A 15,350-nucleotide genomic window follows, 5' to 3' on the forward strand; every position below is an offset into this window, starting at 1 on the left:
TCTGTTTTGGAGCATGATTTGAGCACTAGTCAGAAAGGTATTTCCTCCAATGGTATATTAGTGCAGAAGGTGCAAATTTTGTTTAACCCTTTCCTCAAAGAGAGTGAGCTAACCGCCTGAAATATCAACTCTTTCTGCAGAGGAGTTCTTCACAAGGTGAGAAATACCAGGAAGCAAACTCGCTTGGACGGAATAAGCAGTTTGTTCAACACATGCCGAGGAAATAATTAGGAAAGATAACTACATATTTAAGTATACACAGGTATAAACATATTCCTTAATATGTAACACCCTACTCACTTTTCTATGTAGGGTTCTTAAGCAGCTAAGTTCCTGGCACACACTCTGACATTCTTGTTACTAAGTTTATTTTAATCCATACACAAGCTAGTAGCTGTGTTTGTAGAATATTTGTGACGTCTTGTTGCCTCCCTCCATTACCTCCATGACCCCAACTCAGTTTTACTGTAAAGCAAATGCTAGGCAACTTCCAACATTTGCAGAATGCTCTTCTTCCCGAGTGCATACACAAGCCAAGTGAGTAACAGGACAGAAGGGATCACCACTGCATGGGCTGGAATAAAAGCAAGCCACATCCCCAAAAAGCAAGGCAAAAAGGTGAGTTTCAGCTCCAACTCGGCATCTACCTGTTACATTTCAGCAAAGCTACTGTTCCTCTCCGCAGCTGCACCACCACTGGTTCCAATGCACACGTACATCCTTACCTACACGCAACAAAACACCGCAAAGTGGAACACATTTCCATCTAATTAGAATTACTGTCAAGGATCTCCTCCTGCCTGCGAAGCACTCGGAAGCTATTCAAAACCAACATTTCAACAGCAGTCTGATGTTTCTTAAATATATGGGTATGAAAGAAAGTTAAAGCAACTGTTCAGAAAATAACTGCACCACAGCTAACTTGGTAAGGGACAGAAAACCCCACCCACGAGCCTCTGAACTCCACCATATCTCATAGGAAATTCAGCAAGGACTTCACACCAGTTTGCATTTATGAAGAATAATTGTTTTTAGCACAACTATGATTTTTCATCAGTATAATAGAAAATGTTTTGGAAGAGCCAAGAGAACCCCGGCACCCCTGCTTCACAGAAGGGGAGGCTGATAAAAAGCAGTTACGATACCAGTACGTTCGATCAACAGCTACAGGATGGGAACGGAATCCCAAGCAGCTATCCCTCCAAATTGGACATCCTTGTGCATCCAAATACACCAAGGCAGCACAAACCAGAAAACTACTGAACCATTCAGGGAAGCTGGAGATTCTTTCCTCTTGCATCTCAAGTGAAAGAAGTCCCACAACAAGCGATACACGCTTTTATTTCTCATCCTGCCTGAAGGACTAAAGGTCTAGAGGGAATTGAGAAAACCAACTACTGAAGGTTGTATTTAAGGGGGCTGTAACACAAACGTATCGCCTAGTGAAACAAAAAGTCCTCAAGAAGGAATAAAGTAAAGTTTTGAAGCAACAAATTTTAACACTGGAGTCCTGACTGTCATTGTACTTGACCAAAATATCATAAAAACGCTCACGGGGATCCTTAGGCAAGGAGTAGCATCGCAGTACTTCACGCAGACCAAATACCTCCCTCTATCTCACAGCCGTGGTAGGTCCTTGTACTCTCGCCTAACATGACCCCTGCTATCTACAGACAACCCCACAGCATGCTTGCTTTCACTATTAATACATTTTAAGTTTCAAATATCACACACATAAAACACAGGTAAGCTACGCACTTAAAAACATTCAAGCAGGTCGTAAGCCAGAAGCAAAATACAAACACGGTATTAATCCTTTTGTGCAAAGTGTCAGAATTTTCTAGGGTAATGCTCGCAGCCAGGAACGGACACGAACCGCTGGCTCCTGGGAATTATAACGGACATGTGGGATAACCATTACAACTGCAGGTAGCTCTTCACAGACTTAAACTAAGCCCTCTCTTTGCCCTTTTGTTTGCCCATTAAACTAAACACACAGGAGCCAAGGAAAACCCCTGTGAATGCTTTTTACCATTTTAGGGGGAGTCTAGAGAGCATTACAGAGTGCTCTGGAGCAGCCAGGAAAACCAGCAAGAACATGAAGGGGAAAATGTCCTGGGAAAGGTTGAGCTGTTTATGAAATAATTCTGCTCTAAAAGCAAGCAGTAGCAGTTTGGATTGGGTGTTAGCCTGCTGCTGGGAGGACAGGAAACTTTACTTAGAAACTTCAAAAACACGTATCTAAAAAAAAAAAATCCACGCAAGTGGATAGCAGAGACAAAAAGAATATGCTCGACCTCACAGCAACACAACGCGTTACCAGAGGAAAAGCAGGCGTATTAACAGCAAATAACAGATCTTTCCAACAAGAGGCATTTTTCCTTTTGACGGAGTGCTGCTGGAGGGGGGCTGCTAAACTGGTTTTCCTCTAAGCACTTCCAGTTATTAAAAAAAAAAAAAAAAATCCTCTTCTGAAGAACATATCCACTGTTGTACAACTGTCCCAGAAAACAAAGACCACGGGGAGAAAGTGGCCCATTTTCTTCAGTCTCCAGGAACCCCATGTACAGGTCATGTTTTCAAAGGCTCAATCCTACACACTCTAGAACGAAGCAGCATTTAAAGTATATTAATAAACACCTAACATTAGGATTATTAGAATACCCCATTTTTTGGTATCACACTAAAATTGACTCAGTTATACCAAAGCTAACATACAGTCTATGAAAACAACTGCGAGAGAAGTTTAGCTGTGAGTGAGTTTCCCCCTCCTGGACAGGCTGCATCAAAAACAAAAGACTAGTTTTCTGTTTCAGTTACAGTTATCCCACTAGCGTATCAAACCACGCAATAATTTTCATGAACGTACATTTAGGAGCTCCCCTAAATACTGTTTTGCAGCTCTCCCTCCAGCCCATGGGACAGGCTCCTCTACCCATTTCTTGTCAGTTCCCAAAAAACACCTTAAACCGATAATTCCTCAACACATGTTGAAAATATTGTGACTAATAATACACTCCACCCATTTTTTCCATCACTAAGGATTTCAAAATATAAAACTTGACAAACAGCGAGAGAAGCTAGACAGAATTTAGAAGGGGAAAGTCAAATTTTACTTCCAATTAAAAGACGCTGTAAAAACATAAAATGTTCAAGCAAGGTATTGATAAAAGTGGAAGAGCTATCCAGTCACAGCAAGCCTCTTCCTCAAAATTATTTTTTTCTCACTCTTCTTGGATAAGGTAGCTTTTCCTTTTAATCCTCACAGGAGAAAAAAAAAAAAAAAACAAAAGAAAAAGAAAAAATATGCGCTCCCCTTTTTGAGAAAATACATTTAATGCATTAGTAGCAGGGCTGCTGTATGTACACAGAGAATCCACACTTGTAATAAATACTTGATCGAGTTCAAGAACTGAGACCTAGATCTATATTACAGTGACTAAATGCTAAAAATGATACCAGTGATGCAATTAAAATGCATGCAAGAACTTTGGTACAGGTGTCTACAATACCACTGTTTGCTAAACACATCTCCTAATTAGCATGGCTTTAAACAATGCTGATAATAATCCGGTCCTGTAAGGCTTGCCAAATGAATCATTGAGATTGCAAAATAAAAAGCATGAGGAATTCATTAAAGAGCTGTTAAACTCTCCTTTGTTTATCTTTCCCCCGTCAGGTGTAAAAATAAATAAATATCGGTTTCTATCTCCGGATTTCATCCGAACGCTCAGCTTCACAATAACGCACCGGCGAAGAACCTCCTCAGGAGGTACCAACATTTTTTTTCCCTCCGTTTCAAAAGAGAAATCCTCCCACTATTACAGTCCTGAAAATCTGCTCCATTCTCTATTTGTCATCTGGGATTGAGTTATCAGACACTACTTGTATTACTTTGGGAACTGACATGTCTATTTACAGAGACACAAAGGCAATCCAGCAGCACAACCCCTTCTTTTACCAGCACCTTTCACAGCACCTCTCCTTCTCCCCTCGGCCAAATTTTACAAACACTTTCTTCTGGGGAGGGGGGGAGGACACCTCACTAGTTTCCCAGCATGACAGAAAACATTTCCAGCCACTTTTGCACTTGTTACAGCCTTATGAAAAATCACCTCTATCCCCCCAAAGGAACAGCGTTATTTTTTCAAGGGTTTTTTTTGTTTGTTGGGGTATGTTTTTGGTTTTTTTTTTTTAAAAAAAGAGGGTCACTTCCCCCATTTCAGCCTGCAATTAAAATGGAGGCAAGGCCAGGCGATCTATGTCTGGCTTTAGGGGGAGACAATAACCCAAAACAGGCCTGGCTTTTTAAAAAAAAAAAAAAAAAAAAAAAAAAAAAAAAAGAAGAAGAAGAAGAGGAGAGGGAGAAAGAGAAAGAGAGACAGGCAGAAAGAGAGAAATACAACATGCTTCACCAGTATTATTACCTCATCCCTTTTTCCAAGCAGTTTTGAACCACACTCCTGACAAACTCTTGGTCCAACTTGCACGGATGCTGGTTTTTAGGGGGCGGAAAAGGTTTTAATGCTGGAGCCGGGATTGAGGCTGGCTATTCGCAAGTGGAGCTGCTGTTAAAATGCCCCCTTGTCTCTTCTCCTCTCCCTTGAGCTGGGTGTTGACGCAGCAGAAATTACCAGCTGGAAAATTCCCCTTTTGGAGGTTACGGGGAGGGGGGGGGGGGTGGTGGAGGGGGGGGGGGCGGGCGGAGGAGCGAGGGGAGGGGAGGGCCGGGGGAGGGGGGTTAAACCCTGCCACTTACCAAGTTAAGCCATCCACCCACACCAAAATAAGACATCGCGTCCCAAAGAAGGCACCGTGCCCCCCTCCGCGGGCAGGGGAGCGATCGGCCCCCCGCTCCCCCCCGCGACGGGCGGCGGGCTCTGCCCGCGGCGGAGGAGGAGGAGGAGGAGGAGGGGGGGGGGGGGTGCCGGGGGGGGGGGGGGGTGATAATAACGATGATAATAAATGAGACGGGCGGGGAAGGGGAAGGTGGGGGTGCTCCCCGCCGCCCCCGGAGCTCTGGCCGCCTCGCCTCGCCTCAGGGTCGGCGGGGATGGGGGCGGCCCGCCGCTGCCGCTGCCTCAGGGGGCGGGCGGCCATGGCGACCCCCCGCTCGCCTCAGGGAGAGGAGAGACGGGGGGGGGGGGGGGGGGGCGGGGCGGGGGGGGGGCGGCGCGCTTACCTGGGCCCCATGGAGGAGAGCGGGGTCTCGGAGCGGCCGGAGCTGTGGCTCCGTCGGTCACTCCGTGCCTCTCCTCCCGGGTGGGGAGGTGGAAGGGGAAGGGGGGAGGAGGGCGGAGGAGTCGGGGGGGGGGGTGTGGGGGGGGAGAAGCCAGCGGAGGGGGGGTGGTGGGGGGGGAGGCGGCGAGGGGGGAGTGGGGGGGGGGGCGCCCGGGCGCGCTCCCGCCGCTCCCTCGGGCGCGCGGGGCGCGATCCCGCGGCGGGCGGCGGGGCGGCGCCGCGCGGCGCGTGCCGGCGCTTTCCCCGCCCCTTCTCCCCCACCGGCAGCCGATGATTGGGCGGCGGCGGGCACGGGCCTCCGTAAGCACCGCCTATTTTTCCCCGCCCTCCCTCCCTCCCCTTTATCCCTTGCGCCGGGGGAGCGGGGGGCGCCGCCGGCGGCTCTGCCACTGCCGGACACCGGAAGTGAGGGAGGGAGGGAGGGGAGAGGAGGGCGGGCGGGGGCGCGCGCCCGGGCTCGCCCGCGCGGGGCACGCCGGGACGGCGCGGTGACAGGGCTGAGGCGGAGGGCGGGAGGGCGGACGGACGGAGCGGAGCGGACGGTTTTTTTCCCTCGGTCCCGTTCCTTCTCCGGACCTCCCGCCTCCCAGGGGCCGTCTGGGTCGTCTCCTGCTTCCCCTTGCCTTGGCGGCAGGTGCGCCTGGCCCGAGGAAGGGACGCGCCGCTGCGGCCGGTCGTCTTCCCCTCGTTGGGGATGAATCCATCCATCCGTCCCCTCAGGCTCACCGCGGCCTCCCCGGGAGCCACGCCCGGGTGAGGGCGAGGAGCAGGCGGGATGAAGGACGAAGAACCGTTTGCTGATCCCGGTGGGGCTGGGCCGCTGGCCAGGGCAGTGCTGCAGCCTCCTCGGCACCTTGCGGGGCGGGGGGGGGGGGGAGAAATCACTTTCTGCTCTCTTAAGAAATAAGCTGTATTTCACACAATCCCCTAGAGAAAAAAAAAAAAAGATCTGCAGCCCTGCAGACTTCAGAGCCCCCTTGACTTGACTGGGCAGCGGGGCACTGGCCCGGCTTAATGGCTGGAGGTCTGGAGAATGAGGTTCTGCTGCTGCGAAATGGAGATCATAGCTCCTCGTTGGCCGTCAGATCCGGGGATGAAAAACCTCTTGTTGCCACAAAGGGCAGGATTTTGCCCTTTTGACTGTCCCGCTGAGGGATCTGACAGAAACTGCCCTATATTTCAAAGGGCAGAGCTTAACAGCACAGGATAGGTCTGGAGCATGGAGGAAGTCAATGTTGATGGTACGATAGCTGTGGCGAGCAAGCCTTGAAATCTGTTCTTGAAATCTGTGCGGTTGTTGGGATTGTGAAAGCAGGAGCTGGTCCAGCAGATAAAACGTTTGCAAACTGTTCACAATTTGCATACTGTGATTGTGCCCCCAGTTGGGGTAATACGTGTGCAAGTAACTGGGGTTGGCCATTTGTTCGCATAGTTAACTGACTTAGGTGTGTCATCACAGTAATTGCCCGGATAATTGCGTGCCTAAGGTTTAAAAACTTCCTCCGTGGTTTCCTTTCCCTCATCCTAATATATTTTCTTCATCTCTGGCTTTCAAGTAGGCAGACCTACTGTTGAAACCTTGGAGCTGACTTTTAGGCTTACTCTTTATTCAAATCCGTTTCTACAAGGTGCTTTTAATCTGTAGGACGTCCCCTCACAAAAAGTGTATTTTCCACTTTTTAATCTGTAATTTAAATAAACAGATGTTCCATCATGTGTTTTCCTCCCCCCCATTTCCTCCTACATACCCTAAATACCTTTAATTTTGAAAAGACTATGAATAAACCTGATTAATGAAAATGAAAAGTCTTTTAACTCCAGCGTGTTTTTAATTACCTCTTTATTTTATATTGTGACAGAGTCCAAGCAGCACCTTCCTAGAAAGAGTTCCATTAAAATGCAAATGAAGACTTTGCAGAAGTTGTCTGTTAATGCAACGAAGGACACAATTTCTTAGACTTAAGCAACACGAAATCGTCGCCAGGCGGGGTTTCCCGCTGCCGCCTGCTCTTTCTGCATGCGCAATCCTGTGTGTTTGCCGCCTCGTACGCACATTTTCCAGTCTCTGTCACCTGTGGGTGAAGAACACCAGAACTAAACAGCCAAAATCCCTTTTCCACCCTAAATGCTCAAGCCGGTTTTCATGTGGAGCTATCCCCCCTGTGCCTGCAGGTGTTAAATCCTTCTGTGCTTTAAGTCTTTCTGGTGTTTTAGGCTCCACGCTGAATGGTGAAGGTTAGAGGGGCTGATTGAAAATGGAGCTATATCTTTATGCAAATATATCTATTTTGCATGAAATCTATATTATACCTGGTTGCAGCTGTAAGCTCTTCTGCCTTTCCTCACTCCTCCGTATTTGAGACCAAGCTCCCCCTGTTATCCCAAAGCTCCTTGGCTTCAGCACGTACGTTCCCTTCCTCTCCTCCTACCCAGGGTTTCTTCCTCAGGTCTTTGTTGGAAGAAAGTATTTATTTATGTAGTATTTATTTGTGTGTCAGGCTGGGCTGACTCCCCCAGAGCAGCAGCAGCTGCAGCCTGGGCACTGCCCTGGGGAACGCTCTCCGAGAGGGGGAGGGTGGCGGCAGGCCGAGTTTCCCAAAGCCGTTCCGCACAAAGGATTTCAGGAGACTTGAAAAGGTTTAATATTCTTTCGCCAGTCACCACCCCCCCTCCTTTAATTAGAAGTTTGTATTGTATTTGAGGTAACCGCTGCAATTGCTCAGCCTGTCCTTAGAAGAGAGGTGGTTTCTCCTCATAAAGAAGGAAAGAACGTGTGTGGAAAAAAGAAGAGAACAGGAAAAAAGACGAGCTGGAGGAAAAATCGGGGTAGTTCGTGTGATTTTTGGTGGGCAAAGTGCCATAAACAAGATGCGCAAAGGAGAGGTTAAAAGTGTAACGATGCACCTCTTTGGAGAAATGTCAGGGATTAAAGACTGTGTGTTTCCAGCCCGAGTCGACGTCCTTTGCGTGCCACCGTATCACAGATTTCATCAAGGCAGAGACCGCCAGAGGTGAGGACTTTAGTCGCACCACCGATAGTTTTTAGCCACTGGGAAAACAGGTAAAAGTCATATTCCTGTAGCACAAGAGCGCTTGGAATCGCTCCGACACGTTCCCTTTGCTTTCTTTACGAAGAGCGCACGAACGTACCCCCAGCCACCGGCACAGCCGAGCTGAAGCCATGTGCCAACACTTGGCTGGCTAATCGCCGTCGCTGGCTGCGCAAATTAAGCGCACGTGGACTTGTGCGCGTGTCGTTGAATTCTGCCGCCTGCTCGGCGTCCCTGCACCTCTGCGATCGCTCGCTAGACAATCTCGGAGACCTTATGGGTGCTAATAAGCCAGCCCTCGCGTGCACCATCCTCCCGCTGTCCCCTGTGCCGGGGTAAGGTGGGACCGGACCGGGGAAGAGTGAGAGAGGAAAGCTGCCTGGGTTGCTGCATTCGTACCGTGTCCCATTTGCAAAATCATCAGTAATGCTGAAGCACTCTCATTGCGGCTCCTCTCTCCAGCTCTGCTCTACCTTATATTCATCGCAGTTAGAGGAGATTTCACATCTGATAATTTAAAATGGTTTCTTCTGTGTCCTTGTGATGTGGTCAGTTTGGAAGGACGTTGAGAAAACCTAAATGGCCTAATTACTCAGGTTTTTTCCCCCTACAAAAGTTTTGTGCTCTGAAATAGAGGTGCAAAAAAAATCCTGAGTGGTCTCTGATCTGTAAACTCTGCTCGCAGTGATCCCCATTTTGTTTCCACATTCTGTACGCGGTAGGCATGGATCTCCATCACCAAAGCCTCTTCTTCCCTAACTACAGCAGGAAGAAAGCCGTTTCGCAGGGCTCTGCTCCTACCCCCCCACGGCAGCTCTGGATCCCTGAAAATCCTGGGACCATCAACTTTGTCAACCACATGGAGAGCAGCTCTCTGGCATCAGAGGAAAGGGTTAAAGGACCCACATTCCTGTCCCTATTGCTCCGATCAAAGGTCAGGCGGTTCTTTAGGTGAAGGAAGGGAGGGAGGTGGTGTGCAGCCCTGACCAGGTCATTTGAGGAGTAAACCACATCTGAAGTGAGCTAATGAAGCAGTGTTTGTCTCTCTCACAGGCACATACTCCCGGTCTGTGCCGGGCAAGTTAGAATTCCTTCTCTAGTGGGAGTGAAGATGTCGATTGTATTTTTTCCATGATGTGTATTGAGGCATTTGCTAGGTTGTGGGAGTAAACACTTGGGGGAATTCTCCATGAGCTAGCAAGGGCAAGTCACAAGCCTACTAAATATGGTGAATGAAGATTACAAAAAAACCCTGGAGAATAAAACTCCCTCTTTCCACCCCATCTCCCCCCCCACCACCACCCCCGCATATATTTTCTCATTATCGTGCACTGCTGTTTCACTGCTTGCCGGGTAAATCCATTGCCATTTGTGTGACTAAACACACTGCGCTGCTTTAGGTTTTATTTTCTGTACTGAAGGGCGGCACTGGGGTGGTCCTTCACATCTTCACCACTAACCGAGATGCACTGCACCATCCTGCTAGAGAAAGCAGAGACACCAAATATTCAACGGGGGGGAACAGCAGGAAATGCTCTCAGGTCTGTAAATACTTGAGGGGGTGAGAGATGATGTTCATGTACAAAATATTTGACCAGCCGCATCCCACTGACCTCCTTTGGTGCTGCTCTTGAAAGGGATTGGCCGGAGTCAGAAACAGTTGATCTTTAATGCTCCAAAAATACATTCCCTTTCAAACCCTCTCAAGTGGAGAAGCATCCAGGCTGCCAAATTTGGTCCCCACTCCCAACTCCTCATGGCCTGGCTGAGTTCAGCTCCGGGGTGTTCGTTTAGGTTCACCCAAGGCTGTAGATGACGGTAAGGACGAAAGGTGCTGGGGCCATGGCACAGGGGGGTGACGGAGCGTGTGTAGGGGTGACAGCAGCAAGCTCTGTCCCCAAACCTTCTCCTAGCTGCTCCGTCCCCACTGTCCCTGGCTTGCTGCCCCGGCTCCGTCTCATCTCTCGCCTGCTCTCTTCCCTGGGGTGGCCCAGCAGCAGCCAAACTCTGGTTCTGCAGACCCCGTCGGGAGCCTGGAGCCAACCTGGGGCACCTTCCATTCCCACCCAGAAGCCGCTGGTCACTTCGGTGCTGGTCCAAGCTCAAGCAGATCATTGTGCTACGCCAACATCGTCCTCCTTCAATAAAGGATCTGTTTCCTTTTTGTGAGCTTGAGCTCTTCTTGGGGTTGCTTTCTGCTGTATTTTACATCGTAGCGCTCTGGTACTTCATCCCTTTAGCAGGTTTCCTCCTTTCCCAGGTATGGATCCGGAGCAGCTCACCGGTCTGCGTTTTGGGTGGTACTCTTTAACCAGATCTTCTCCTTTTGCAGCTCTTGGCTGATGTTCGCCTCTGTACGTCTGGGAAGAGCCAGTGCCTGGGCCATGCTTTCTCCCGAGACCAACAGCACAACGTTGGCATGTTTAGAGCAAATTTTGATCCTTCCTCCTCCAGTATCACCGTCCTTCACGCCTGCAACCTTTCCTGGCTATTACCCAGGGCTCACACCAGCCCCTTTAGAAACAGGCAAACCCATTTTTCTTTTCAGTAAGACACAAATAGGGACATTCACACAGTGCTGGTCCTTCAAAGTCTGATTTGGCTCTCAGTTAAGCCCAAGCCTTTTTGCTACAGCACCTCAAACTACTCAGCATTTAAGAGAGATTTAGCTGAAATAAATCCCTCTGTTTGCAAAGGTTTTGTTTTCTTCAGAACCCAAAGAAATTGCAGGGCTGCACGCAAGTCCTTTGTTTCATGCAATCTGTATAAATAGTGCGTGCAATGGAGCTACGCTTGAAAAAGGCAGAAGCAACAGTGAAAATATATATAACTACTGAAGTCTGGGAAGTGTGGTTTGGGGTTTAGTCAGGCAATTGGTAGTTGTCTAACGATTCAGGCCACATTCGAGGTTTAGCTAGGTTAAATACGGTAAGTCAAGTTTTGCTCTCATTTATGCGGAGCTCGGACTGACACTCCAGCGGGCACAGTCTGGCCCTTTCTTTCTGGGTGAATTAACCCCACCTCTGTTCCCGTCCCCCTCAGCTCGGGAGGGATGGAGAGCTCGCCTGTGTTTTGCTCCTGCTCCGATGCTTCCTTTTGGTTTTACCTCCAATGTCCCAGATTTGCTCAAACAGCCCAAATTTTGGATTCCCATGCAGGGCAGCACCTGGAGCTGAGCTGCGGTGGGGGTAGCAGCAGATCCCTGCGATTGCTTCCCATTCTAAAATAATAACAAGGAAAATTAGGAGGACCCCGGCGAAACATTCACAAAATGCTCTTAAGTAAATAAGCATTTTGCACGATATTTGAATTTATATTAAATTGCTTGTCGTGAGGACTGATGAGGCTGTCAATAAATTAGTTTATATTAGAAGCTACTGGAAGGCAGTTAACAGCGTTTAGCACCACCAAGCCATTCCGTGAGCAGCAGTGCTGACAACGCCTGGTTCCTACAGACCTGCGAGCTGTTGGGGTCACGCCGGTGGCCGTGCATCGCGGTGGGCAGCATCTTCCTGCTGCGATGCCCACGGCTGCCCTCTCCTCCCACCCTGCCCGACGGGAAAGTGGCTCATTTAAGTGCAAAAAACCTCTTGTTGGTGTAAATGGCACATGTATAGGTGATGGGTGTCCACCGTGGGCATTTCACAGTGGTCTCCGCTCTCTCCTCCTGGGTTTCTCCCTGCTCACTCCTACTTTTCTCCTCTGCCCGGAGCAGCCTGGCTGGCTGACGCAACCTGTAGCCAAAATCCCGGCCCCAGGGAGAACTCGGCCGCGGTTCCCAGCCCTTCGGTTCCCGCAGGATTTCCTATCTGGGCAGAGCCGGGGTCGGCAGGGAGGGGTCCCGCCGGGCACCCCGCAGCCCCCGGCCCTCGCCCTGCCGCAGGAAGCGCTGCCGGCTGCGCAGGGTGGGGAAAGAAGGGGAGAGGAGGAAAATGGGGAGTCACGGGGGGAGCCGCCAGATATGGCTGGGATGGAAACGTCAGGCGGATGCAGCTCCGGGCCGGGGCTCGGACCTGCGCCCTGGTCACTTCCCTCGTGTCGCCCGGCCGGAGTGGTTATGGGAACCCAGGGATGAAATTACAGCCAGGGAGATCCAGCACCTGAGCAGGGGCCGGGCTGGCTCCGGCAGCACGCGGCAAACGGGCGGCGGAAAATCCTTCCCGCAGCCAGCCGCCCTCGGGAAGATGTTTCCTCTTCTCTGGGCAGGCAGGGCAGAGCCCAGCATCGCCCCGGAGCCGTGGCCAGGAGGATATCGGGTCCGGAGGGGTGCGGGGGTCCGGGGGAAGACGGGCTCTGTGTCCCCCAGAGCCTGACTCTGTTACCAGGACACCAGCAGTGATGAATCCAGCCTCCTCTCCGCTTGCCTTCGTCCCTCGCCTGTGCTCAGCCCCATGCGGGAGGCTTCTCGCCCAGCCATCGTGTCTGACCCCATTTCAACCATTGGATGGGAAAATAGTCACTGTCTGGATGAGCCCTGAAGCCCGTCCTGGCCGGAGCTGTGCCAGCGGCACCGGCACCTGCACCCAGGTTTGGGGATGCTCCCAAGCAGAAGCAGAACCATTTTCTTTCCCCCTGGATTTAGTAGTTCCAAACCCCTCCAAAAATGTCCGTGCTCTCTTCTCAGCTCTTTCCTAAACTCAACCCACTCGCTTTTACTACTCCTCCGGGAGTTTGTTCCCTGTAATGCATTACCTGCTCCCTGCATTGCCACACCAACCCTGAGCTTCAACTCCTGCCCTCAATTGCTGGAGCCGGCACCAGTTCAAGCAGCCCCGTAGTGCCTGCCCTCTGCACCCCTCGGTCAGATCCCGCTCCATCCTTGCTTTTCCCGGAGCTGCCGGCACAAACTCCCCCAGCGCCTGCGGCCGCCGCCTTGCACCGTGTTCCTTCATCCCCAGCCTCCGAGGGTTTTTTGGGGTGCAGGGAGCGGAGCTGCCCCGGCAGACGTGAGCTCCCGGCCCCTGTGGGGTCATGCCAACCTCCCAGGTAGGGTGGGAACACCCTGGCTCCGAGCCCCCCCCCGGGCATCCCATGGGCACGGGCAGGGCTGAGACCTGCAGGGAGCTGGGGAGGTCCTGCCGCTGCCGGACCGGGACCCTTGGAGGGGCTGCAAGTAACCCCCAAACCCTGCTCTGTTTTTCCCTGCCCAGGCTTGGGTTAGTGAGCAGCAGACGCTGTGTGGTTTTGGTTTAATCTGCAGGGAAATCTTCACACCTTCCTTTGCTCTTTTCCTTGCCAGCCCCTCCGCCTGCCAGCACGTCACCTTCGCGGGGGCAGCTGCCCATCTGGCGGCAGTTGCGGCTTTTTTTAAACGTTTCCCTCCCTCCCTCTTCCTCCTCCACCCATGCAGCCCCCTCTGCTCCTCCTCTGCTCACCCTCATGGGCACCTTTGCTTTCTCTGTGCATTTATTGCTGGTGCAGCACAGATACAGCTCAGTGGGACAAGGGAGGATGGAGAGATGCTGTGCCCGTGCCGGTGCCGGCTTGGATTTCAGCCTCCCAACCTCCAGCAAGGACAGTTACATCAGGAGAGATGCTCCCAGCCTTGCACACACGCGAGCAAACCCTGCTTCTCTGCCTGGGGCTGGAGGTGTCTCTCCTAAGGACAGGGTTAAGGCAGCAGACACGTTGCCTCCTCTTTCTGCGAGGGGTTAGAAGGGGTATAGCCTGCATCCGTGCAGATGCGAGCTTGTTTATTCTTACCAGATAGTTTGATGGCTTTATCTGATCACAGGTTTTCCTGAGGAAGGAAGGGTGAGTCTGAGTCACTTGAAAATGGGGGCCCTTCATCTCTGGGTATGACTGGTGGGGCCATGGATATTCACAGAGCCCCGGGGTGAGATGTGCTCCCGGCGCTGGCAGCTCTCCAGCTTTCGCTCCGCCGCGCTGGGTGGGCATTGCCACGGTCATTAATAAATGCGAATCCAACGTGAAGCGCTGGTGGGGAGGGGAAGGGGATGCTGCGGTGTGGGTGTTGGAGGAAGCGCCCAGGACCCGATGCCGCGGAGGGAAGCGCAAGATCATTTACTGTGTCCATACTGTGCAAGGAGGGGAGCTGCTGACATGATGCCCCCGGTGCAGAAAACACCATCACAAGCAAATTGAAAACAAGAGATAAAATCTAGCAGCAATTGATAAATTCAGCTGAGAGACAGGTTCATGTCCTCCTAGGAGAAAACCCAGATAATTAAACTCCCTCGTTCTGCTAATGCCTTCGGTGAGGGGCTGGAGGAACCAGCCGCTGTGAGCTCATCTGCTCCTGGAGCGCCGGAGGGCAGAGGGGTGCTGGGGGGGGGCACCGGCACCCGGCTCACCGGGAGATGGGGAAGGGCAGCGGGTGGAAACAGCTCCTGCTCCTTAAAACCAGGGAGCTGGGCTGGGGGCTGCAGCGAGCCGGGGCCGTCCTCTGCTCCCCAGCCCCACCTGCACACCAGCATCCTTCCCGGCTGCCTCTGTGTCTCAGAAAACAAATGAATTTTCCATACGGTGCCCTCAAAGCACTCGCACTCTGTATTTTGTAGAAACCGGGGGCTTTCGAACCTTTCTGAGCCCAGCCAGGCTCCAGAGAGGGGAGCGGAGCAGGCGATGCCGAGCTGCTGAATGCACACAGAGCCGGGCCCCTGGGGTCCAGAATTAATAGGACAGAGCAGGGGCTGTTCCCTGCATGTTTTATTTATGGGAATCAGGCCAGTGAAGTTCCCTCAGCTCACCGAAATAGTCACATCGCCTCTGCTTTGTGCTGCCCACAGCCGTGACCTTGATAAATGGGTCAGTGCCCGGTCCCTCCGCCCCGCACGCCCGGGAGGATGCTCGTCCCACGGGGGCTGGCCGGACTCCCTCCCCGCCACCCCCAAAACTTGGCCTTGACGTGCCCAAGCACTTCTCACGAGCACTGGTGCTCCTGCCATCGGCAGCCTGCCTCCGCTGCCTGCAGCTGCCGGCTCTGCCCTCAGCAGGAGTGACCCGTGAGAAAGGACCTACGGGAACTCCACCAAAAATCCCCCAAACACCGAGTAGACACCCCCCGCTCCCCCTTTCCGAGAACGGCACACACCAGGA

The 15,350-nt window shown here is 51.8% G+C and overlaps 1 protein-coding gene across 10 annotated transcripts in view; it reads right to left on the reverse strand.

Annotated features, from left to right (window-relative positions):
* ZBTB46 (zinc finger and BTB domain containing 46) overlaps nt 1-5,319 on the reverse strand; it is a 60,897-nt gene extending 55,578 nt beyond the window's left edge. For 3 of the 10 annotated variants that reach the window (XR_003922578.2, XR_003922577.2, XM_030008053.2), the window contains exons 1-2: nt 5,183-5,317; nt 4,428-4,608 (exon numbers count right to left, since the gene is read on the reverse strand). The gene's annotated coding sequence lies outside the window, so the exon portion shown is untranslated. Of the gene's footprint in view, nt 1-4,427; nt 4,674-4,759; nt 5,155-5,182 lie in introns of those variants that run through there. The other 7 variants (XR_003922579.2, XM_030008056.2, XM_030008059.1 and 4 more) reach the window with 7 other exon arrangements.
* Nucleotides 5,320-15,350: the final 10,031 nt, after the last annotated feature.

Source organism: Aquila chrysaetos, chromosome 3, assembly GCF_900496995.4.
Source record: "Aquila chrysaetos chrysaetos chromosome 3, bAquChr1.4, whole genome shotgun sequence".
Taxonomy (NCBI): domain Eukaryota; kingdom Metazoa; phylum Chordata; class Aves; order Accipitriformes; family Accipitridae; genus Aquila; species Aquila chrysaetos.